The following is a 25,998-nucleotide window of genomic DNA, read 5'->3' as shown; positions in this document are numbered from 1 at the left end:
CACCCAGCCCATCCTGGGACAGAGACCCTGGATGCCATTGCCAGAGTGGAAGCCTCCTACGAGCGGTCGCAGGCACAGGCCAATCGTGCACACCAAGACTCGCTAGACACCTGCCAGCTGTTGCGGTCCGTGGACACCCGATTGGGACAAATAGTTGACATCATGGGGCAGCAAACAGCTCTTTGGAGGGAGTGGTTATCCCACACCACACCACCTCCCCCAATTGGCCAGCGGGACAGGGCACCAACACCACCTCCCCTCCCCCAAGTGGCCAGCGGGACAGGCCACCAACACCACCGCCACCATTACCTGAGGCCACTGACAGGGAGGTGGTCCCAGAACAACCTGCCCCCACAGCTGGCACCGCTCCGGCTCCAAAACGGAGGGGCCGTCCGAGGCTGGATCCAGCTGACAGCAGTGGCAATGCACCATCCACCCGCTCAAAGAGGGGCCACCACTGACTTCACCCTTCCTTGAGCCTGGCATTCACTCTGCGAACTATCTTGCCCCACAATGCCAAGCATTGGCACACGTCTGTTGGACTAGGTGTACATCACACAATGTGGTGTCCCCACGGTGTTTTCATCTGACATGACCTTCAACTCTCACTTCCCCACCATCACCTATTTGTAAATATGCACAAACAGTAATCCACACCCTGTAAATAAACACCACGAAAACACTCAATGCTGTGTGAACTCCATGTTTCAATCACAGGTTTGTCTTAGTACTTGTCATTACCAGGTGCAGGTATCACACCACACGTACAGCAACATCCCACAAACCACACTCATCACAAATTAAGCGGATCACAGGACACACATCAGGGAGCATTGGACGTACACCATCTCCCACACCCACTTGCGAACAGAACATACCAGAACAGGCAGCATCCACACACCACATCCACACATCACCAGCGAACATACATCACGCTTTGAGCACCAGCACAAGAGGTAGTTACTCACATTCAAGGAAAGTAGCGAGCAATGAGCTGACGCCTCTGGTCCACACCTTCTTCCTCCCCACCCTCCTCATCACTGGACATGGGTGGTATGGGAGGCGGAGCAACCTGTTGGTCTGCAGGGTCCATGATCAGTGCAATATTATTGGGTAAGGCCAGGTTGTGGAGCATGCAGCAGGCAACCACGATTTTGCATACTTTGCCGGGTGAGTATGGCAGGGCCCCTCCGGTTTTATCAAGGCAGCGAAACCTAGACTTCAGCAGTCCAAATGTACATTCCACCACCCGACGTGTCCTCCCATGTGCCTCATTGTAGCGCATTTCTCCTGGGGTAGTTGGATTCCGTAGGGGGCTCAGCAGCCACGGTCGGTTTGGGTACGCAGAGTCGCCTAGGTGGGGGGATGACAGACACATACATTATTACCAGGATTGGTGAGAACAGCATGGCACACATACAACACAGTAGTCATCACAGCACACTCACCTACAAGCCACGCACGTTCTTGACGCAAATGAGCCATCAGTTGGGGGACAATGCTGCTCCGCAGGATGTGGGAGTCATGTGCGGACCCAGGAAATCTTGCACACACATGGGAGATGATGTTGTCAGCCAGGCACACCACTTGCACATTTATAGAATGGTAGTGCTTCCTATTACGATAGACGGCTTCACGTGCCTGGGGTAGAATCAGACCAATATGTGTCCCATCAATAGCACCCACTACGTGTGGGATCTGGGCCAGGGCATAGAAGTCACCCTTCACTGCAGCCAGCTCTGCCGGACGTGGGAAATGAATGTAATCATCCTTGTAACACATCATGGCATCCAGCACATCCCGCAGTACCATGCTGAACATGGATTGGGACATCCCCCCAGCATGACCAACTGTGTACTGGAAAGTGCCAGTTGCGAAGAAGTGAAGTGCCGCCATCACCTTTGCTGTCAGTGTAATTGCTCCTGGATATGGCCTGCGTGGATGCAGATGAGGTGACAGTTGGCCTACAAGGTCCTGCAACCTCCGTCTGTCCAGCCGGAATTTGCGGATTACCTCCTCTTCAACCCTGTCCTCCAGCACAGTGTATGGTCGTTGCACATTTTGAGCCCTCCTGTGTGGCAGTAGATAGGAGCAGATGTCAATTGACCAACAACGCACAGCTGTGCCACACCTTCACATCTTGACCAACACAATACAAATTATACATGTTGCAGACATTGTATGTGTGACATGACCGAAATATAAGGCACTACAGCTGACTACACACACAATGTACACCCACAAACAACATCCGGTGTGCAAAAAATTCTAATGTTACGTGCACACATGTTGAAAAAACTGCCACCATAACATGACTGATTGCCCAAGTGTGGACAAGCGTCCCGACAGACACACCTTGACGTGCACACACAACACGAACATGGACCACACCCTCGTTGTCATCATGCACCCATGACCCCACCTACAATGCTACGCATCCTCACATGAGAGGCATGGGCATACAACAGGCGACACACAGACGCATACACAGTATGCATGTATACCCCCATCAATGCAACTTGCACACACAAACCACACACTCACGACAGCTTCTGGATATGGGTACACAGCCTTGATGTACTGTGTAGATGTGTACCAATAGAAACGCGTGACCTCAAAACTAAGACATCAACACATAGCCATGCACATCTGACGCAACTTGGGCTCACATCACTGGCCTATGTTCACCACTGGCAAGGTCAATAGTATGGCCACACATGTAAGCAATGGACATAACTGATACACGTGTACATGGGCCATTGACATTACATAATGATTCCTGACGCATTACGGACATGTCCTGACACACATGTACAACTATGAACATTACATTTGTGCGGAGACATGCGCCATCCGGGTATGCCTTCCCCCAACACATAAGATGATCCTTGATACTTCAATAGTGCATAACATTTGCTAACTTGACAAGGACCATCACGGTCGAACCCCGCAAACCGCATGTGCGCACTACCGCAACGGTGCATCATTTGAAAATCATCACTCACTGGCATCGCAATGTTGGAGCACGCATTCCACGTGGGCGGGGCAGGCTAACACATACATTTGAATGTACAAGTTGAAATGCCAGTTGGTATCCCCCCTTACAGTCACATAGCAGCACCCACTGCAGACCGCCGGGCTTGGCTGCTCACCCACCGCTGGGTGCGGGCGGTTGGTGACCGCAGGGTGCGGGCGGTTGGTGACCGCAGGGTGCGGGCGGTGAGTGACCGCTCTGATCAGCCTGGCATGGTTGCCCCTGGCCGCTCACCCACCGCTGGGTGCAGCCGGTGGGTGACCAAGGGGTGCAGGAGGTGGGTGACCACGGGGTGAGGGCGGTGGGTGACCGCCGGGTGCAGGCATTGGGTGACCGCCCTGTGTAGTGATATCAGCCTGGCATGGTTGCCCCTGGCCGCTCACCCACAAGGTGGTGGGTGACCGCCCTGTGTAGTGATATCAGCCTGGCATGGTTGCCCCTGGCCGCTCACCCACCGCCGGGTGCAGGCGGTGGGTGACTGTGGGGTGCAGGTGGTGGGTGACCGTGGGGTGCAGGCAGTGGGTGACCACCCGGTGCAGGCGGTGGGTGACCGCCCTGTGTAGTGATATCAGCCTGGCATGGTTGCCCCTGGCGGCTCACCCACCACCGGGTGCAGGCGGTGGGTGACCGCCCTGTGTAGTGATATCAGCCTGGCATGGTCACCCCTGGCCGCTCACCCACAGCCGGGTGCAGGCGGTGGGTGACCACCGGGTGCAGGGGGTGGGTGACCGCGGGGTGCGGGCGGTGGGTGACCGCGGGGTGTGGGCGGTGGGTGACCGCGGGGTGCGGGCCGTGGGTGACCGCCCAGTGTAGTGTTATCAGCCTGGCATGGTTGCCCCTGGCCACTCACCCACCGCCGGGTGCAGGCAGTGGGTGACCGCGGGTTGCGGCGGTAGGTGACCGCCCTGTGTAGTGTTATCAGCCTGGCATGGTTGCCCCTGGCCGCTCACTCACCGCCGGGTGCAGGTGGTGGGTGACCGCCGGGTGCAGGCGGTGGGTGACCGTGGGATGCGGGCGGTGGGTGACCGCCGGGTGCAGGCTGTGGGTGAGCAGCCAGGGGCAACCATGCCAGGCTGATATCACTACACAGGGTGGTCACCCACCGCCTGTACCCGATGGTCACCCACCACCTGCACCCCGTGGTCACCCACCGCCTGCACCCCGCAGTCACCCACCGCCTGCACCCGGCGGTGGGTGAGCGGCCAGGGGTAACCATGCCAGGCCGAAAACACTACACAGGGCGGTCACCCACCGCCCCCACCCTGAGGTCACCCACCGCCCGCACCTGGCGGTGGGTGAGCGGCCAGGCCCGGCGGTGGGTGAGTGGCCAGGCCCAGCGGTCTGCGTGGGTGCTGCAATGTGATTGAAAGGGGGGTACCAAATGCCATGACCACTTGCATATTCAAATGTATGTGTTAGCCTGCCCCGCCCCCGCGGAATGCGTGCTCCGCCATTGCGATGCCAGTGAGTGTTGAATTTCAAATGATGCACCATTGCGGTAGCGCGCACATGCGGTTGCCGGTGTGTGACCGTGACCGTCCTTGCACATGTAGCCAATGGAAACATGCAATGCGGGATGCGTAAGCGAATTTAAAAAATAGCGGAAGCCGTGCACCGCCACAGCAGGGCCAGTCATTGGCTCTTTTTGAAAGAGGAAGCCCGGGAAAACCAATTGCTGCAGACGTGTGTCACTGATATCAGCTCAGGGCCCTATATATGTGTGAATCTCTGCAGTACACATCCACTGCTTCCAGCCACTGCTGCCTGCACCCATCACCTCTAGCTGCTGCTGCTGAGCAATCCACGAACTGCTGCCTACACCCATCACCTCTAGCTGCTGCTGCTGAGCAATCCACCAACTTCTGCCTGCACCCATCAGCTATACCTGCTGCTGCTGAGCAATCCACCAACTGCTGCTGTTGTGTCACAGTCCGGGACCCTGCCATGTCGAGAGTGCGAGAGATCCGGTCTCGTCCCTTCACCGCAGCGGAGCTGGATGTCCTTGTGGACAGTGTGCTCCGCCACTATGACTGGCTCTACGGTGCACCCGGACAGGTGGTAAGTGCAGTGGGGGACATGGTGTGCGTGAGGTGGTCACTGACTCCTGGCTTCTGCAATCTTGGCGGTGTGCTGTGGGACCTTCACATGTGCTGTACTGTGCATGGGGGTTGATGGATACGTGTTGCTCCTATCTGTGTGAATGGCCAAATGTCCACTGACTTTCCCCTTTTGTCTCCTATCATGGTAGGTCAAGCTGCACCTTCGCAAGGCCGTGTGGAGGACCATAGCACGTGATGTACGGGCAGTCGGGGTGTGCAATAGACGACACACACACTGCCACAAGCGCTGGGACGACATCTCCAGGCTCAGCAAGAATGTGGCGGAGATGACACTGGGGCAGATTCCACGATCATCCCGGCTTGCACGACGCACCATGACCCCTCTCATGCTCCGTATCATTGAAGTGATGCATCCTGACCTGTCTGCCCAGTTGAGAGGGGATCTGCAATAAACTAGCGGTAAGCACACTGAATGTGTTTGTGACTTGTGAGTGCATGCATGTATTGATGCTCAGACGCAGTAGTGACATCCGTGGTGTGTATGTTGTGCTGCAATTGCATGTTGGTGCCATTATCGGAGTAAGCGTTGGCATCCATGTCAGCCAGGTGGACATACCAGTTGCATTGTAGTGCAGGGTCCCAGGACATGCCCTTGAGGTCTGTGTTCTCATGGCAACACATGTGTGGTGGTCTGCATGCACTTGCCCTGTTTGTTAGATGTACATGTTTCACAGGCACCCCCGGTTCTTTGACATGAGGATGTCTGGTAGGGGTGGTTCTTGTGCAGGATGGGTGCTACATGTTGGTCAGCAGTCAAGGTGTTCTGGTTTTGCAATTTGCAGTACGTGAGTGTGGCACTTACGTATACCTCTTTTCTCTCTTTCAGCTTTGGCCGAGGGCACTGACCCACAAACGACAGAGCTCAGTGGTGGCAATGTATCAGAATCCGAGATCACAAACACGCACACTGAGACTGATGAGAGCAGCCCCGTAGAGGGGGACAGGACTGTCCTTGAGGACTCACATGTGGAGACCCCATCGTCCTCATCTTCAGACGGTGTTGGTGAGTCAGCACTGTTGGTAGACACAGGGAGTGGGCAATCTACACCTTCAGTCGGTACACAGCACACAGGGCCAACACTGCCACCAACTGCAACAAGTACTGCTCGTGCTCGCCAGAGTAGGGGAGCAGAGTGGCCTTCGGTGCAGGCACCGCTGCCCCTGCCCCTGTGACACAAAGTGCCCTTTGTGCTGAGGCAGCTGATCTGCTGCGACAGCTGTGTGTAGGGCAGACCAACATGATCAATGCATTCCTAGACCACGATAGGAAGTTGGGGCAGGTGGTAGCATTCATGCAGGAGATGCATGGAGATGTTGCTGGTCTCCACAGAACAGTTCAGTCGTTATCCAACACAGTGTCTGCAGCCATTCAAAAGTCGCAGGGACAAGGTTCTACTTCAGTTCCTCCATCCACACCACTTGATGTCTCAGCGGAGAGTGACATTTCTGAGCAGGCCTCATTTTCGGGATATTGCACTAGAAGCAGCCACAGGCAGCAAGGCAGGGCACAGAGGGCACCGACACCATCCCCTAGGACAGGGAAATATTTCACAGACCATGACATCAGCTACCCTGTAGTTGACACACAGGATACTCAAGGAGTGTTGGGGGACAGGGATTCACATGTAACACAGGCATCCCCCTCCAAAGGTACTCCCAAGGTAATGGCACCTCCCAAGGCCAAGGACACTGCAAAGGAATGGGCACATCCCAAGGCTAGGGACACTCCCAAGGCCAAGGACACTGCAAAGGAAAGGGCACCTCCCAAGGCCAGGGACACTCCCAAGGACAAGGACACTGCAAAGGAAAGGGACACTACAATGGACCGGGACACTACAATGGACAAGCCAACTCCCAGGGACAGGGCACCGCCACGGACCAGGCACATTCCAGAGACAGGACACATCCTACGGGCAAGGCACCTCCCAGGGCCAAGGGTTCTCCCATGGACGCGAGCTCCATCAAGGACAGGCATACATAACCCCTGCATGCCCTGAGGTGGATGTCGGAGAAGGAACATAAAACACATCTGTCAGCGGTGGAGTCCCCCATACCTCTACTCCCATCCACACCCCGCAGAAGCAGAGGAAGGAGTACACTGTTGTTGCATCACCCATTACACATGATGCAGAGGGCAGAAGGCAGGGCCACAGCATACTTCAAGCAGGGTCCAGCATGTCCCCAGAGAGCAGACCCACACCAGCACATGATCCACCTTTGATGGGTGATGTTCATGATGAGGCCACACCACTTACCAGTACAGTCATGTCCAGGGTGCCCTTCCATATCCCAAAGAAACAGAGACACACACCTGTGACACCTGCCCACCCCAATGTTGCTCAAGTACAGCTGTCCCCAGGTCCCAGAGCCAGCCTGCCTCCTGGCCCATACAGCCCTGTGGCTCATCATTTCAGTGGTCCTAGTGGGTCAGCTGCAGTTCACTCTCATGTATCAGATAGTGGCACTGTGTCTGTTGTTCGCTGTCATGCCTCATGTAGTAGCACTGTGTCAGTTGTGCCCTCTCCTGTTTCAGGTACTACCAATGTGTGTGTCCGCCACTCTCATGTCTCAGATGCTGGCATGGTATTTGTTGGCCACTGTGCACGGTCATGTCCTGGCAGTGTGTCTGGGTCTATGGCTCATGTGTCAGTCACTAGAGCTGTGGCTGTGTCTCACAATCCGGTATCAGATCCTGCCACTGTGTCCGAGGCTACTAGGTCGAGCAGTCCACCAGATTCTGTGCCGTGAGGTGTAGTTCCCATCACTCACATGTCATTGTACTTGGTGTGTAGATAGTCCATTGTAACCACCCTTGCATTATTAATGTCCATGGGGCGGGGCGCTTGACACACGTCCTTGTGCTGCCTCAGATGTACCTGCTCTGTTACAAACACTGCCCTGTTGCTGTTAGGATGCTGCATTGTGCCCTCTCATGTGCTGCCTCTAATGTACCTGCTCTGTGCCTCCTTGCCATGGACTGTTGATGCACTTAGCCCCTCTCATGTGCTGCCACGGATGTCCCTGCTGTGTGCCATGGACTGTTGATGCACTTAGCCCCTCTCATGTGCTACCACTGATGTCCTTGCTGTGTGCCATGGACTGTTGATGCACTTAACCTCTCACATGTGCTGCCTCTGATGTACCTGCTCTGTTACGAACACTGCTCTGTTGCTGTTAGGATGCTGCATTGTGCCCTCTCATATGCTGCCTCTGATGTACCTGCTCTGTTACGAACACTGCCCTGTTGCTGTTAGGATGCTGCATTGTGCCCTCTCATGTGCTGCCTCTGATGTACCTTCTCTGTTAGGAACATTGCTCTGTTTCTGTTAGGATGCTGCACTGTGCCCTCTAATGTGCTGCCTCTGATGTACCTGCTCTGTTATGAACACTGCCCGGGTGCTGTTAGGATGCTGCATTGTGCCCTCTCATGTGCTGCATCCGATGTACCTGCTCTGTTAGGAACACTGCCCTGTTGCTGTTAGGATGCTGCAATGTGCCCTCTCATGTGCTGCCTCTGATGTACCTGCTCTGTTACGAACACTGCCCTGTTGCTGTTAGGATGCTGCATTGTGCCCTTTCATGTGCTGCCTCTGATGTACCTGCTCTGTGCCTTGCCATGGACTGTTGATGCACTTAGCCCCTCTCATGTGCTGCCACTGATATCCCTGCTGTGTGCCATGGACTGTTGATGCACGTAACCCCTCTCATGTGCTGCCTCTGATGTACCTGCTCTGTGCTTTGCCATGGACTGTTGATGCACATAGCCCCTCTCATGTGCTGCCACTGATGTCCCTGCTGTGTGCTATGGACTGTTGATGCACTTAGCCCCTTACATGTGCTGCCACTGATGTCCCTGCTGTGTGCCATGGACTGTTGATGCACTTAACCCCTCTCATGTGCTGCCTCTGATGTACCTGCTCTGTTACAAACACTGCCCTGTTGCTGTTGGGATGCTGCATTGTGCCCTCTCATGTGCTGCCTCTGATGTACCTGCTCTGTTACGAACACTGCCCTGTTGCTGTTAGGATGCTGCATTGTGCCCTCTCATGTGCTGCCTCTGATGTACCTTCTCTGTTAGGAACATTGCTCTGTTTCTGTTAGGATGCTGCATTGTGCCCTCTAATGTGCTGCCTCTGATGTACCTGCTCTGTTATGAACACTGCCCTGGTGCTGTTAGGATGCTGCATTGTGCCCTCTCATGTGCTGCATCTGATGTACCTGCTCTGTTAGGAACACTGCCCTGTTGCTGTTAGGATGCTGCAATGTGCCCTCTCATGTGATGCCTCTGATGTACCTGCTCTGTTACGAACACTGCCCTGTTGCTGTTAGGATGCTGCATTGTGCCCTTTCATGTGCTGCCTCTGATGTACCTGCTCTGTGCCTTGCCATGGACTGTTGATGCACTTAGCCCCTCTCATGTGCTGCCACTGATATCCCTGCTGTGTGCCATGGACTGTTGATGCACGTAACCCCTCTCATGTGCTGCCTCTGATGTACCTGCTCTGTGCTTTACCATGGACTGTTGATGCACATAGCCCCTCTCATGTGCTGCCACTGATGTCCCTGCTGTGTGCTATGGACTTTTGATGCACTTAGCCCCTTACATGTGCTGCCACTGATGTCCCTGCTGTGTGCCATGGACTGTTGATGCACTTAACCCCTCTCATGTGCTGCCTCTGATGTACCTGCTCTGTTACAAACACTGCCCTGTTGCTGTTGGGATGCTGCATTGTGCCCTCTCATGTGCTGCCTCTGATGTACCTGCTCTGTTAGGAACACTGCCCTGTTGCTGTTAGGATGCTGCATTGTGCCCTCTGATGTTCTGCCTCTGATGTACCTGCTCTGTTAGGAACACTTCCCTGTTGCTGTTAGGATGCTGCATTGTGCCCTCTCATGTGCTGCCTCTGATGTACTTGCTCCGTGCCTTGCCATGGACTGTTGATGCACTTACCCCCTCTCATGTGCTGCCACTGATGTCCCTGTTGTGTGTCATGGACTGTTGTTGCACTTAACCCCTCTCATGTGCTGCATCTGATGTACCTGCTCTGTGCCTTGCCATGGACTGTTGATGCACATAGCCCGTCTCATGTGCTGTCACTGATGTCATTGCTGTGTGCCATGGACTGTTGAGGCACTTAACTCCTCTCATGTGCTGCCTCCGATGCACCTGCTCTGTGCCTTGCCATGGACTGTTGATGCACCTAGCCCCTCTCATGTGCTGCCACTGATGTCCCTGCTGTGTCCCATAGACTGTTGATGCACTTAAACCCTCTCATGTGCTGCCTCTGATGTACCTGCTCTGTGCCTTGCCATGGACTGTTGATGCATTTAGCCCCTCTCATGTGCTGCCACTGATGTCCTTGCTGTGTGCCATGGACTGTTGATGCACTTAGCCCCTCTCGTGTGCTGCCACTGATGTCCCTGCTGTGTGCCATGGACTGTTGATGCACTTAACCCCTCTCATGTGCTGCCTCTGATGTACCTGCTCTGTTACGAACACTGCCCTGTTGCTGTTAGGATGCTGCATTGTGCCCTCCCATGTGCTGCCTCTGATGTACCTGCTCTGTTACGAACACTACCCTGTTGCTGTTAGGATGCTGCATTGAGCCCTCTCATGTGCTGCCTCTGATGTACCTGCTCTGTTACAAACACTGCCCTGTTGCTGTTAGGATGCTGCATTGTGCCCTCTCATGTGCTGTCTCTGATGTACCTGCTCTGTGCCTTGCCATGGACTGTTGATGCACTTAGCCCCTCTCATGTGCTGCCACTGATGTCCCTGCTGTGTGCCATGGACTGTTGATGCACTTAACCCCTCTCATGTGCTGCCTCTGATGTACCTGCTCTGTGCCTTGCCATGGACTGTTGATGCTCTTAGCCCCTCTCATGTGCTGCCACTGATGTCCCTGCTGTGTGCCATGGACTTTTGATGCACTTAACTCCTCTCATGTGCTGCCTCTGATGTACCTGCTCTGTGCCTTGCCATGGACTGTTGATGCACTTAGCCCCCCTCATGTGCTGCCACTGATGTCCCTGCTGTGTGCCATGGACTGTTGATGCACTTAACCCCTCTCATGTGCTGCCTCTGATGTACCTGCTCTGTGCCTTGCCATGAACTGTTGATGCACTTAGCCCCTCTCATGTGCTGCCACTGATGTCCTTGCTGTGTGCCATGGACTGTTGATGCACTTAGCCCCTCTCGTGTGCTGCCACTGATGTCCCTGCTGTGTGCCATGTACTGTTGATGCACTTAACCCCTCTCATGTGCTGCCTCTGATGTACCTGCTCTGTTACGAACACTGCCCTGTTGCTGTTAGGATGCTGCATTGTGCCCTCCCATGTGCTGCCTCTGATGTACCTGCTCTGTTACGAACACTGCCCTGTTGCTGTTAGGATGCTGCATTGTGCCCTCTCATGTGCTGCCTCTGATGTACCTGCTCTGTTACAAACACTGCCCTGTTGCTGTTAGCATGCTGCATTGTGCCCTCTCATGTGCTGCCTCTGATGTACCTGCTCTGTGCCTTGCCATGGACTGCTGATGCACTTAGCCCCTCTCATGTGCTGCCACTGATGTCCCTGCTGTGTGCGATGGACTGTTGATACACTTAACCCCTCTCATGTGCTGCCTCTGATGTACCTGCTCTGTGCCTTGCCATGGATTGTTGATGCACTTAGCCCCTCTCATGTGCTGCCACTTATGTCCCTGCTGTGTGCAATGGACTTTTGATGCACTTAACTCCTCTCACGTGCTGCCTCTGATGTACCTGCTCTGTGCCTTGCCATGGACTGTTGATGCACTTAGCCCCTCTCATGTACTGCATTTGATGTCCCTGCTGTGTGCCATGGACTGTTGATGCACTTAACCCCTCTCATGTGCTGCCTCTGATGTACCTGCTCTGTTAGGAACACTGCCCTGTTGCTGTTAGGATGCTGCATTGTGCCCTCTCATGTGCTGCCTCTAATGTACCTGCTCTGTTACGAACACTGCCCTGTTGCTGTTAGGATGCTGCATTGTGCCCTCTCATGTGCTGCCTCTGATGTACCTGATTTGTGCCTTGCCATGGACTGTTGATGCACTTAGCCCCCCTCATGTGCTGCCACTGATGTCCCTGCTGTGTGCCATGGACTGTTGATGCACTTAACCCCTCTCATGTGCTGCCTCTGATGTACCTGCTCTGTGCCTTGCCATGGACTGTTGATGCACTTAGCCCCTCTCATGTGCTGCCACTGATGTCCTTGCTGTGTGCCATGGACTGTTGATGCACTTAGCCCCTCTCGTGTGCTGCCACTGATGTCCCTGCTGTGTGCCATGGACTGTTGATGCACTTAACCCCTCTCATGTGCTGCCTCTGATGTACCTGCTCTGTTACGAACACTGCCCTGTTGCTGTTAGGATGCTGCATTGTGCCCTCCCATGTGCTGCCTCTGATGTACCTGCTCTGTTACGAACACTGCCCTGTTGCTGTTAGGATGCTGCATTGTGCCCTCTCATGTGCTGCCTCTGATGTACCTGCTCTGTTACAAACACTGCCCTGTTGCTGTTAGCATGCTGCATTGTGCCCTCTCATGTGCTGCCTCTGATGTACCTGCTCTGTGCCTTGCCATGGACTGTTGATGCACTTAGCCCCTCTCATGTGCTCCCACTGATGTCCCTGCTGTGTGCCATGGACTGTTGATGCACTTAACCCCTCTCATGTGCTGCCTCTGATGTACCTGCTCTGTGCCTTGCCATGGACTGTTGATGCACTTAGCCCCTCTCATGTGCTGCCACTGATGTCCCTGCTGTGTGCCATGGACTTTTGATGCACTTAACTCCTCTCATGTGCTGCCTCTGATGTACCTGCTCTGTGCCTTGCCATGGACTGTTGATGCACTTAGCCCCCCTCATGTGCTGCCACTGATGTCCCAGCTGTGTGCCATGGACTGTTGATGCACTTAGCCCCTCTCATGTGCTGCCTCTGATGTACCTACTCTGTTAGGAACACTGCCCTGTTGCTGTTAGGATGCTGCATTGTGCCCTCTCAGGTGCTGCCTCTAATGTACCTGCTCTGTTACGAACACTGCCCTGTTGCTGTTAGGATGCTGCATTGTGCCCTCTCATGTGCTGCCTCTGATGTACCTGATCTGTGCCTTGCAATGGGCTGTTGATGCACTTAGCCCCTCTCATGTGCTGGCACTGATGTCCCTGCTGTGTGCCATGGACTGTTGATGCACTTAACCCCTCTCATGTGCTGCCTCTGATGTACCTGCTCTGTGCCTTGCCATGGACTGTTGATGCACTTAGCCCCTCTCATGTGCTTCCACTGATGTCCCTGCTGTGTGCCATGGACTGTTGATGCACTTAGCCCCTCTCATGTGCTGCCACTGATGTCCCTGCTGTGTGCCATGGACTGTTGATGCACTTAACCCCTCTCATGTGCTGCCTCTGATGTACCTGCTCTGTTACAAACACTGCCCTGTTGCTGTTGGGATGCTGCATTGTGCCCTCTCATGTGCTGCCTCTGATGTACCTGCTCTGTTACGAACACTGCCCTGTTGCTGTTAGGATGCTGCATTGTGCCCTCTCATGTGCTGCCTCTGATGTACCTTCTCTGTTAGGAACATTGCTCTGTTTCTGTTAGGATGCTGCATTGTGCCCTCTAATGTGCTGCCTCTGATGTACCTGCTCTGTTATGAACACTGCCCTGGTGCTGTTAGGATGCTGCATTGTGCCCTCTCGTGTGCTGCATCTGATGTACCTGCTCTGTTAGGAACACTGCCCTGTTGCTGTTAGGATGCTGCAATGTGCCCTCTCATGTGCTGCCTCTGATGTACCTGCTCTGTTACGAACACTGCCCTGTTGCTGTTAGGATGCTGCATTGTGCCCTTTCATGTGCTGCCTCTGATGTACCTGCTCTGTGCCTTGCCATGGACTGTTGATGCACTTAGCCCCTCTCATGTGCTGCCACTGATATCCCTGCTGTGTGCCATGGACTGTTGATGCACGTAACCCCTCTCATGTGCTGCCTCTGATGTACCTGCTCTGTGCTTTGCCATGGACTGTTGATGCACATAGCCCCTCTCATGTGCTGCCACTGATGTCCCTGCTGTGTGCTATGGACTTTTGATGCACTTAGCCCCTTACATGTGCTGCCACTGATGTCCCTGCTGTGTGCCATGGACTGTTGATGCACTTAACCCCTCTCATGTGCTGCCTCTGATGTACCTGCTCTGTTACAAACACTGCCCTGTTGCTGTTGGGATGCTGCATTGTGCCCTCTCATGTGCTGCCTCTGATGTACCTGCTCTGTTAGGAACACTGCCCTGTTGCTGTTAGGATGCTGCATTGTGCCCTCTGATGTTCTGCCTCTGATGTACCTGCTCTGTTAGGAACACTTCCCTGTTGCTGTTAGGATGCTGCATTGTGCCCTCTCATGTGCTGCCTCTGATGTACTTGCTCCGTGCCTTGCCATGGACTGTTGATGCACTTACCCCCTCTCATGTGCTGCCACTGATGTCCCTGTTGTGTGTCATGGACTGTTGTTGCACTTAACCCCTCTCATGTGCTGCATCTGATGTACCTGCTCTGTGCCTTGCCATGGACTGTTGATGCACATAGCCCGTCTCATGTGCTGTCACTGATGTCATTGCTGTGTGCCATGGACTGTTGAGGCACTTAACTCCTCTCATGTGCTGCCTCCGATGCACCTGCTCTGTGCCTTGCCATGGACTGTTGATGCACCTAGCCCCTCTCATGTGCTGCCACTGATGTCCCTGCTGTGTCCCATAGACTGTTGATGCACTTAAACCCTCTCATGTGCTGCCTCTGATGTACCTGCTCTGTGCCTTGCCATGGACTGTTGATGCATTTAGCCCCTCTCATGTGCTGCCACTGATGTCCTTGCTGTGTGCCATGGACTGTTGATGCACTTAGCCCCTCTCGTGTGCTGCCACTGATGTCCCTGCTGTGTGCCATGGACTGTTGATGCACTTAACCCCTCTCATGTGCTGCCTCTGATGTACCTGCTCTGTTACGAACACTGCCCTGTTGCTGTTAGGATGCTGCATTGTGCCCTCCCATGTGCTGCCTCTGATGTACCTGCTCTGTTACGAACACTGCCCTGTTGCTGTTAGGATGCTGCATTGAGCCCTCTCATGTGCTGCCTCTGATGTACCTGCTCTGTTACAAACACTGCCCTGTTGCTGTTAGGATGCTGCATTGTGCCCTCTCATGTGCTGTCTCTGATGTACCTGCTCTGTGCCTTGCCATGGACTGTTGATGCACTTAGCCCCTCTCATGTGCTGCCACTGATGTCCCTGCTGTGTGCCATGGACTGTTGATGCACTTAACCCCTCTCATGTGCTGCCTCTGATGTACCTGCTCTGTGCCTTGCCATGGACTGTTGATGCTCTTAGCCCCTCTCATGTGCTGCCACTGATGTCCCTGCTGTGTGCCATGGACTTTTGATGCACTTAACTCCTCTCATGTGCTGCCTCTGATGTACCTGCTCTGTGCCTTGCCATGGACTGTTGATGCACTTAGCCCCCCTCATGTGCTGCCACTGATGTCCCTGCTGTGTGCCATGGACTGTTGATGCACTTAACCCCTCTCATGTGCTGCCTCTGATGTACCTGCTCTGTGCCTTGCCATGAACTGTTGATGCACTTAGCCCCTCTCATGTGCTGCCACTGATGTCCTTGCTGTGTGCCATGGACTGTTGATGCACTTAGCCCCTCTCGTGTGCTGCCACTGATGTCCCTGCTGTGTGCCATGTACTGTTGATGCACTTAACCCCTCTCATGTGCTGCCTCTGATGTACCTGCTCTGTTACGAACACTGCCCTGTTGCTGTTAGGATGCTGCATTGTGCCCTCCCATGTGCTGCCTCTGATGTACCTGCTCTGTTACGAACACTGCCCTGTTGCTGTTAGGATGCTGCATTGTGCCCTCTCATGTGCTGTCTCTGATGTACCTGCTCTGTTACAAACACTGCCCTGTTGCTGTTAGCATGCTGCATTGTGCCCTCTCATGTGCTGCCTCTGATGTACCTGCTCTGTGCCTTGCCATGGACTGCTGATGCACTTAGCCCCTCTCATGTGCTGCCACTGATGTCCCTGCTGTGTGCGATGGACTGTTGATACACTTAACCCCTCTCATGTGCTGCCTCTGATGTACCTGCTCTGTGCCTTGCCATCGACTGTTGATGCAATTAGCCCCTCTCATGTGCTGCCACTGATGTCCCTGCTGTGTGCAATGGACTTTTGATGCACTTAACTCCTCTCATGTGCTGCCTCTGATGTACCTGCTCTGTGCCTTGCCATGGACTGTTGATGCACTTAGCCCCTCTCATGTGCTGCATTTGATGTCCCTGCTGTGTGCCATGGACTGTTGATGCACTTAACCCCTCTCATGTGCTGCCTCTGATGTACCTGCTCTGTTAGGAACACTGCCCTGTTGCTGTTAGGATGCTGCATTGTGCCCTCTCATGTGCTGCCTCTAATGTACCTGCTCTGTTACGAACACTGCCCTGTTGCTGTTAGGATGCTGCATTGTGCCCTCTCATGTGCTGCCTCTGATGTACCTGATTTGTGCCTTGCCATGGACTGTTGATGCACTTAGCCCCCCTCATGTGCTGCCACTGATGTCCCTGCTGTGTGCCATGGACTGTTGATGCACTTAACCCCTCTCATGTGCTGCCTCTGATGTACCTGCTCTGTGCCTTGCCATGGACTGTTGATGCACTTAGCCCCTCTCATGTGCTGCCACTGATGTCCTTGCTGTGTGCCATGGACTGTTGATGCACTTAGCCCCTCTCGTGTGCTGCCACTGATGTCCCTGCTGTGTGCCATGGACTGTTGATGCACTTAACCCCTCTCATGTGCTGCCTCTGATGTACCTGCTCTGTTACGAACACTGCCCTGTTGCTGTTAGGATGCTGCATTGTGCCCTCCCATGTGCTGCCTCTGATGTACCTGCTCTGTTACGAACACTGCCCTGTTGCTGTTAGGATGCTGCATTGTGCCCTCTCATGTGCTGCCTCTGATGTACCTGCTCTGTTACAAACACTGCCCTGTTGCTGTTAGCATGCTGCATTGTGCCCTCTCATGTGCTGCCTCTGATGTACCTGCTCTGTGCCTTGCCATGGACTGTTGATGCACTTAGCCCCTCTCATGTGCTCCCACTGATGTCCCTGCTGTGTGCCATGGACTGTTGATGCACTTAACCCCTCTCATGTGCTGCCTCTGATGTACCTGCTCTGTGCCTTGCCATGGACTGTTGATGCACTTAGCCCCTCTCATGTGCTGCCACTGATGTCCCTGCTGTGTGCCATGGACTTTTGATGCACTTAACTCCTCTCATGTGCTGCCTCTGATGTACCTGCTCTGTGCCTTGCCATGGACTGTTGATGCACTTAGCCCCCCTCATGTGCTGCCACTGATGTCCCAGCTGTGTGCCATGGACTGTTGATGCACTTAGCCCCTCTCATGTGCTGCCTCTGATGTACCTACTCTGTTAGGAACACTGCCCTGTTGCTGTTAGGATGCTGCATTGTGCCCTCTCAGGTGCTGCCTCTAATGTACCTGCTCTGTTACGAACACTGCCCTGTTGCTGTTAGGATGCTGCATTGTGCCCTCTCATGTGCTGCCTCTGATGTACCTGATCTGTGCCTTGCAATGGGCTGTTGATGCACTTAGCCCCTCTCATGTGCTGGCACTGATGTCCCTGCTGTGTGCCATGGACTGTTGATGCACTTAACCCCTCTCATGTGCTGCCTCTGATGTACCTGCTCTGTGCCTTGCCATGGACTGTTGATGCACTTAGCCCCTCTCATGTGCTTCCACTGATGTCCCTGCTGTGTGCCATGGACTGTTGATGCACTTAGCCCCTCTCATGTGCTGCCACTGATGTCCCTGCTGTGTGCCATGGACTGTTGATGCACTTAGCCCCTCTCATGTGCTGCCACTGATTTCCCTGCTGTAGACCATGGACTGTTGATGCACTTAACCCCTCTCATGTGCTGCCTCTGTTGTACCTGCTCTATTACAAACACTGCCTTGTTGCTGTTAGGATGCTGCATTGTGCCCTCTCATGTGCTGCTTCTGATGTACCTGCTCTGTTACGAACACTGCCCTGTTGCAGTTAGGAGACTGTATTGTGCCCTCTCACGTGCTGCCTCTGATGTACCTGCTCTGTGCCTTGCTATGGACTGTTGATGCACTTAGCCCCTCTCATGTGCTGCCACTGATGTCCCTGCTGTGTGCCATGGACTGTTGATGCACTTAGCCCCTCTCATGTGCTGCCACTGATGTCCCTGCTGTGTGCCATGGACTGTTGATGCACTTAGCCCCTCTCATGTGCTGCCTCTGATGTACCTGCTCTTTTATGAACACTGCCCTGTTGCTGTTAGGATGCTGCATTGTGCCCTCTCATGTGCTGCCTCTGATGTACCTGCTTTGTGCCTTGCCATGATTCTAAAAGGGGGTGGTGATGAACAGAGTGTCTGAATTAAGCAGACCACTCTTACCCAGTCAAGAGATCAGGGCTTGATCCATCACCGTTATTTAGCTCACTGCATCACCCCAGTTCAGAACCTGGCTATATGCAAATTAGTCTGACCCAGTGCCTCATGGGAACAGGGCAGACCAAACTACAAAGCAAATTCTTCACCGGAAAGGAGACAAGCTTCCGGGGACCGGTTTCTGGCATTTCAGCCGTCGTCGGCCCGGCTTGCTTGAATCCTGGTGGTGCAGTGAGCAAGGGACTCGTGTCTGAGTATACCCTGCCACACTTGTGGTGGCCAAAAACGATTCGAAAAGGGGGTGGTGATGAACAGAGTGTCTGAATTAATTAGACCACTCTTACCCAGTCAAGAGATCAGGGCTTGATCCATCACCGTTATTTAGCTCACTCCATCACCCCAGTTCAGAACCTGGCTATATGCAAATTAGTCTGACACAGTGCCTAATGGGAACAGGGCAGACCAAACTACCAAGCCAATTCTTCACTGGAAAGGAGACAAGCTTCCGGGAACCGGTTTCTGGCATTTCAGCCGTCGTCTGCCCGGCTTGCTTGAATCCTGGTGGTGCAGTGAGCAAGGGACTCATGTCTGAGTATACCCTGCCACACTTGTGGTGGCCAAAAACGATTCAAAAAGGGGGTGGTGATGAACAGAGTGTCTGAATTAGGCAGACCACTCTTACCCAGTCAAGAGATCAGGGCTTGATCCATCACCGTTATTTAGCTCACTGCATCACCCCAGTTCAGAACCTGGCCATATGCAAATTAGTCTGACCCAGTGCCTCATGGGAACAGGGCAGACCAAACTACATAGCCAATTCTTCACCGGAAAGGAGACAAGCTTCCGGGGACCGGTTTCTGGCATTTCAGCCGTCGACGGCCAGGCTTGCTTGAATCCTGGTGGTGCAGTGAGCAAGGGACTCATGTCTGAGTATACCCTGCCACACTTGTGGTGGCCAAAAACGATTCAAAAAGGGGGTGGTGATGAACAGAGTGTCTGAATTAAGCAGACCACTCTTACCCAGTCAAGAGATCAGGGCTTGATCCATCACCGTTATTTAGCTCACTGCATCACCCCAGTTCAGAACCTGGCTATATGCAAATTAGTCTGACCCAGTGCCTCATGGGAACAGGGCAGACCAAACTACCAAGCCAATTCTTCACCGGAAAGGAGACAAGCTTCCGGGGACCGGTTTCTGGCATTTCAGCCGTCGTCAGCCCGGCTTGCTTGAATCCTGGTGGTGCAGTGAGCAAGGGACTCATGTCTGAGTATACCCTGCCACACTTGTGGTGGCCAAAAACGATTCAAAAAGGGGGTGGTGATGTACAGAGTGTCTGAATTAAGCAGACCACTCTTACCCAGTCAAGAAATCAGGGCTTGATCCATCACCGTTATTTAGCTCACTGCATCACCCCAGTTCAGAACCTGGCTATATGCAAATTAGTCTGACCCAGTGCCTCATGGGAACAGGGCAGACCAAACTACCAAGCCAATTCTTCACCGGAAAGGAGACAAGCTTCCGGGGACCGGTTTCTGGCATTTCAGCCGTCGTCAGCCCGGCTTGCTTGAATCCTGGTGGTGCAGTGAGCAAGGGACTCATGTCTGAGTATACCCTGCCACACTTGTGGTGGCCAAAAACGATTCAAAAAGGGGGTGGTGATGTACAGAGTGTCTGAATTAAGCAGACCACTCTTACCCAGTCAAGAGATCAGGGCTTGATCCATCACCGTTATTTAGCTCACTGCATCACCCCAGTTCAGAACCTGGCTATATGCAAATTAGTCTGACCCAGTGCCTCATGGGAACAGGGCAGACCAAACTACCAAGCCAATTCTTCACCAGAAAGGAGACAAGCTTCCGGGGACCGGTTTCAGGCATTTACGGGCCGAAGACGGCTGAAATACCAGAAACCGGTCCCCGGTAGCTTGTTTCCTTCCCAGTATAAGAATTGACTTGGTAGTTTGGTCTGCCCTGTTCCCATGATGCACTGGGCCAGGGACAGACTAATTTGCATATAGCCAGGTTCTGAGCTGGGATGGTGCAGTGAGCTAAAAAACGGTGATGGATCAAGCCCTGATCTTTGGACTGGGTAAGAGTGGTCTGCTTAATTCAGACACTCTGTTCATCACCACCCCCTTTTCTGAATCGTTTTTGTCCACCATAAGCGTGGAAGGGTATACTCAGATGTGAGTCCCTTGCTCATTGCACCATCAGGATTCAAGCAAGCTGGGCCGAAGACGGCTGAAATGCCAGAAACCGGTCCCCGGTAGCTTGTTTCCTTCCCAGTATAAGAATTGGCTTGGTAGTTTGGTCTGCCCTGTTCCCATGATGCACTGGGCCAGGGACAGACTAATTTGCATATAGCCAGGTTCTGAGCTGGGATGGTGCAGTGAGCTAAAAAGCGGTGATGGATCAAGCCCTGATCTTTGGACTGGGTAAGAGTGGTCTGCTTAATTCAGACACTCTGTTCATCACCACCCCCTTTTCTGAATCGTTTTTGTCCACCATATGCGTGGAAGGGTATACTCAGATGTGAGTCCCTTGCTCATTGCACCATCAGGATACAAGCAAGCCGGGCCGAAGACGGCTGAAATGCCAGAAACCGGTCCCCGGTAGCTTGTTTCCTTCCCAGTATAAGAATTGGCTTGGTAGTTTGGTCTGCCCTGTTCCCATGATGCACTGGGCCAGGGACAGACTAATTTGCATATATAGCCAGGTTCTGAGCTGGGATGGTGCAGTGAGCTAAAAAACGGTGATGGATCAAGCCCTGATCTTTGGACTGGGTAAGAGTGGTCTGCTTAATTCAGACACTCTGTTCATCACCACCCCCTTTTCTGAATCGTTTTTGTCCACCATAAGCGTGGAAGGGTATACTCAGATGTGAGTCCCTTGCTCATTGCACCATCAGGATTCAAGCAAGCCGGGCCGAAGACGGCTGAAATGCCAGAAACCGGTCCCCGGTAGCTTGTTTCCTTCCCAGTATAAGAATTGGCTTGGTAGTTTGGTCTGCCCTGTTCCCATGATGCACTGGGCCAGGGACAGACTAGTTTGCATATAGCCAGGTTCTGAGCTGGGATGGTGCAGTGAGCTAAAAAACGGTGACGGATCAAGCCCTGATCTTTGGACTGGGTAAGAGTGGTCTGCTTAATTCAGACACTCTGTTCATCACCACCCCCTTTTCTGAATCGTTTTTGTCCACCATAAGCGTGGAAGGGTATACTCAGATGTGAGTCCCTTGCTCATTGCACCATCAGGATTCAAGCAAGCCGGGCCGAAGACGGCTGAAATGCCAGAAACCGGTCCCCGGTAGCTTGTTTCCTTCCCAGTATAAGAATTGGCTTGGTAGTTTGGTCTGCCCTGTTCCCATGATGCACTGGGCCAGGGACAGACTAATTTGCATATAGCCAGGTTCTGAGCTGGGATGGTGCAGTGAGCTAAAAAACGGTGATGGATCAAGCCCTGATCTTTGGACTGGGTAAGAGTGGTCTGCTTAATTCAGACACTCTGTTCATCACCACCCCCTTTTCTGAATCGTTTGTGCCTTGCCATGGACTGTTGATGCACTTAGCCCCTCTCATGTGCTGTGCTACCACTGATGTCCCTGCTGTGTGCCATGGACTGTTGATGCACCTAACCCCTCTCATGTGCTGCCTCTGATGTACCTGCTCTGTTAGGAACACTGCCCTGTTGCTGTTAGGATGCTGCATTGTGCCCTCTCATATGCTGCCTCTGATGTCCCTACTCTGTTACGAACACTGCCCTGTTGCTGTTAGGATGCTGCATTGTGCCCTCTCATGTGCTGCCTCTGATGTACCTGCTCTGTGCCTTCCCATGGACTGTTGATGCACTTAGCCCCTCTCATGTGCTGCCACTGATGTCCCTGCTGTGTGCCATGGACTGTTGATGCACTTTGCTCCTCTCATGTGCTGCCTCTAATGTACCTGCTCTGTTATGAACACTGCCCTGTTGCTGTTAGGATGCTGCATTGTGCCCTCTGATGTGCTGCCTCTGATGTACCTGCTCTGTGCCTTGCCATGGACTGTTGATGCACTTAGCCGCTCTCATGTGTGCTGCCACTGATGTCCCTGCTGTGTGCCATGGACTGTTGATGCACTTAACCCCTCTCATATGCTGCCTCTGATGTACCTGCTCTGTTAGGAACACTGCCCTGTTACTGTTAGGATGCTGCATTGTGCCCTCGCATGTGCTGCCTCTGATGTACCTGCTCTGTTACGAACCCTGCCCTGTTGCTGTTAGGATGCTGCATTGTGCCCTCTCATGTGCTGCCTCTGATGCACCTGCTCTGTGGCTTGCCATGGACTGTTGATGGACTTAGCCCCTCTCATGTGCTGCCACTGATGTCCCTGCTGTGTGCCATGGACTGTTGATGCACTTAGGCCCTTTCATGTGCTGCCTCTGATGTACCTGCTCTGTTATGAACACTGCCCTGTTGCTGTTAGGATGCTGCATTGTGCCCTCTCATGTGCTGCCTCTGATGTACCTGCTCTGTACCTTGCCATGGACTGTTGATGCACTTAGCCCCTTTCATGTGCTGCCACTGATGACCCTGCTGTGTGCCATGGACTGTTGATGCACTTAGCCCCTCTCATGTGCTGCCTCTGACGTACCTGCTCTGATATGTGACTGTAGGAACCCAATTTACTGGGTTCAGAAACCTAGCTTGAGTTGTGATCACTGATTAAATTTTGAAGAATGGACCAATAAGAAGGAAACATTTCTTTCTAGTGTCCCCTCACTCACCGGGGTTTCCCCACAGTGACATGCTTCATCATTGGGGCCATCCCAGTTCTCTACGAAAAGGGGCTTGCTGCGACTTGCGAACTACTTAGGAGCACTTGGTTGTGAAGGACTATGTGTGGTGTAAGTGAGAATGTCGTGGAGTGGTTGCGAGTGATTTAAAAATACTGTGCTAGTGGGCCTCAACAAATTTATTTTACTCCTAGGTTGGTATATTAAAAATGGGGTGTAACACTCCAATTTAACCTAAATTGAGGATTAAATCAGTGTTCGGTCGACATGTTTCAAGCTTTCCCTAGCTTTTCATCAGGACCATACAGGGACCAGCCCTATATTTGCCACTCCTATGAACCCCTAATTGGGGTATACGTATTGAATAAAATAAACAACATGTAACGCTGCTAATTCTAGAACATGCGTATCATACATACGTTTGTACTGTTTTTGCTGTTTCTGTAAAGAAAATGACACATGGTTAGTGGCAAAAAAACCTTTCTATAAGAGAAAGGGGGTTACACATTTTTCCTTCATGCCGCATTCCAGAGTATATGGTGTTTGGTTTGCCCCATATTGGTGCGTGCAGGCTTTCAGGTCCAGTGCGTAATTCATAAAATATGAAAAGTGTAAAAAGTGATTGTGAATTCACACATATAAACAACACCGGACTTAATGTGACCAAAAACAAAAAAACAAGCATGCTTTATTTACAGACTAGCTCCCGGGTGGGACAAGTCCCTTGGGCATATAGGCATATAAAAATAAGGGAGAGTGTGGACAGGGTCCCCAACCTAAGGCTCTTTTAAGCCCTAGGGACCACCACCTCCCTGGGGCTTTTTTAGTATATTGAAGGGGCACCACACAGACCCCCATCTATGGGCTCAATTGAGCCCCGGGAACCACCACCTAGCCAGGGCTTTATTTTTTAAATGAAAGGGTCTGGGCATAACCCACTTCTGTGTCCACCACCTCAGCCGGCCTATTTAATATATAAAAGTGAGAGTCTCGCCGCATGACCCCACTCCCAGACTATATATGGCCCCAGGGACCACCACTTCCCTGGGGCCGACCTGTGCCAATTAAAGGATGGGGGGACCATATAGCTCCCCATCTGGAGCCATTAATGGCCCTGGTGTTTGCCACCCACAGGGCGAGATCCTGCTATCTCCCAAGGTGCCCATCCTCAGGAGATAACAGTTTGCTTTTGCTTGGCAGGAGCTTTGACAGGTCCAACCAAGTGAGAGCAAACCCAAAGAGCTCCCGCTTGCTGGGAGCGGAGTTTTCATCGGGAAGGGAAAAGGAGAAAGATTGCTCCAGCACGCAGGGAGCTGAATATTTAGCACCTCCCAGCATGCAGGAGCAATGTCGGAACCACGGGGCATTAAGGCTCCCCAATCAGTCCCCATTAAAGCACACACGCAGAAAAGGCAAAACAGAGGGCAGACAAACAAGCAGAAAAGGCACAACAGAGCAGCAGAGGGCAAAATAGAGGCAGAAATACAAGAGAGGGTAGAACAGAGGGCAATAGAATTAGCAGGAAAGGCATAACAGAGGGCAGAACAATTAGAAGAAAAAAGGTAAAACAGAGGGCGGAAAAATAAGGAGAAGAGGACAAAACAAAAGGCAGACAATTTTCTATAAAGGCATAACAGAGGAGAAGAAGAATGAGCAGAAAAGGCAAAACAGAGGGAACAAAAATGAGCAGAATAGGCAAACAGAGGGCAGAAAACGAAAGGAAAAGGCAAAACCGAGAGCAGAAAAACGAGCAGAAAGCAGGACAGGGAGCAGATAAAAGAGCAGGAAAAGAAAAACAGAGCAGATGAGGGCAAAACTGAGGGCAGAAAAACATGCAATAAAGGCAAAACGGAGGGCAGCAGGTATAAGGCAGGAGAGGGTAACAACTGCGGGCAAGCTGGACAGGAGAACCGTCATAGGGGTAGCTGGCCTGAGGACCTGCTTAATTTTTACAGAAATTAAACCTCAGTGGAAGAAACGTACATATATATAAATAGTAGGTGCCCCAATTGAAGCTCCAATTCTATAAAGGACAAAGGATCCTGACCTTTTGGGCTTGACGAAGGTGAGCAACTGTATTTCCTCTGCAAATCCACACTGAAATACGATCTGAAATGCTTTGTAGAGGTGAATGCATTGCTGATCTATTGGAATGCAACGTGTAGTGACTGTGATGAGTGGGTTATTTCTTGTTCTTACCTGATGAGAGCAGAGTGCATGTTCTCCCTTTAAAAGACCATGGCACACATGCATCAAGCAATTTAGCATATACAAAATTTGCGATTCACTAATAAAGGCCCTTTGCGAACGCAAAATAGGCCTTAGCAATGCATCATCCCAATTCTGAGCATGTACAAGAAATTTGCAGAAATTAAGAGTCGCAATTTAGAGAATTCAGAAATTGAGTTTCTTCAATTGCGACTCGCAGTTTGAGATTCACAAAGCAATGCATTTAAACTTGCAAATTGTGATTTTTGGGAAAATCGCAAATGAGCGAACGCAAAATACTGAATTTTACAGGCAAGTGGTAAACAGGTGAAAACAATTGAAATGGGGGAAACATTTGCAAAGTATATAAA

This window comes from Lissotriton vulgaris, chromosome 3_1, assembly GCF_964263255.1.
Source record: "Lissotriton vulgaris chromosome 3_1, aLisVul1.2, whole genome shotgun sequence".
In the NCBI taxonomy this organism is placed as follows: domain Eukaryota; kingdom Metazoa; phylum Chordata; class Amphibia; order Caudata; family Salamandridae; genus Lissotriton; species Lissotriton vulgaris.
The sequence above is the reverse complement of the archived record's forward strand: the minus strand, read 5'-3'. Positions refer to the sequence as shown.